Source organism: Penaeus vannamei, chromosome 6 (genome assembly GCF_042767895.1).
Source record: "Penaeus vannamei isolate JL-2024 chromosome 6, ASM4276789v1, whole genome shotgun sequence".
Taxonomy (NCBI): Eukaryota; Metazoa; Arthropoda; class Malacostraca; order Decapoda; family Penaeidae; genus Penaeus; species Penaeus vannamei.
In genome coordinates this window covers 11,916,734-11,917,888 of record NC_091554.1, presented here as the reverse complement: position 1 = coordinate 11,917,888, position 1,155 = coordinate 11,916,734, and positions in this window count along the sequence as shown.

Genomic DNA, 1,155 nt, shown 5'->3' with positions numbered 1-1,155 from the left:
TTGAACACTTAATTTACATACCTCATTCCATCTTTCTTTCACTTCTCCTATTTTTCTCCTTCTCATTCCCCTTTCCATCCTCATTTCCTCTTCCTTTGCCCCTTTTTTCTTGTTTCCTCTCTTTCCCCTTCTCTCCATCCTCCTATCCATTCCCCTACCTTTCATTCTGTCCCTGTTGTTTAGCCATCGCTCATTTTCCCCTGCTCTCCCTTAATCTCTCATTCCCTCTCTGTCTCATATCTTCTTCTCTTTCCATGTTTCTTTCTCTATCGCTCTTCCTCTCCGTTCATCCTCTGTTCCTTAATCCCTTTTCTCCCTCACTTCCTCGTCTTCCCTTCTCTTCCACACTTTCTTCACTCAGTCTTCCTTCGCCCATACTTTCTCTCTTCTCTCCCTCAATCCTCTTTACTTTCTTGTGTCTTTCTTCCCTCTCCTCGGTCATCCCTTTCCTTCCTGTTCTTCCTCCCCGTCCTTTCCCTCTATTCTCCCCTCTCCCTGGATCCCTCTTTTATTTGCCCCTTTCTCTCTCTATCCCTATTCCCTTCCCCCTGTCTCGCCATTTTTTTGTCTCGCCCATTTCGAGCGCAATTACACTTCCTCTCTTTCCTACTCTCTATTCCTTTTTCCTTATTCTTTCTTCACGTCCCTCTCTTTCTCCCGCAATCCCTGTTCCTCTCTTCCCTTTTCTCATTCTTTCCTCTGTGTTCTCTCCGAATACCTCTTCCCCTCTTCACTTCCATCCCTTTCTCCCTCAATTTTCTCTTGCCTTCTTCCCTACCCTCTGTTGTCTTCATTCCCTCTTACCCTCTCTCGTTTCTTCCCTTTTTCCCTCAATCCCTTTTCACCTCTTCCTTTCCCTCCTTTTCTCCCTCTCCCCCTCCTCCCGTCATCCACTGAGACGAAACATAATCCCAGCCCAAACAGCGACTAAAGATCAGCTCAGCCTAAGTGTCTCTCAAACCTTTTTCTTGAATTTGAAGAAAAGGAGAAGAAAGGAAGAAAGAAAGAAAGAAAATCCCACAAGTACAGTCAAGGTACGACATGTTTATATCGTTGCAATACATTTATTTGCAACTGAAAGAACGGTCGCGTTGAATGGTTCGACGGTGATGGTGTTGCATAGCGATTGCTGCCTGCCCGGTGCTGCTGTGTTGC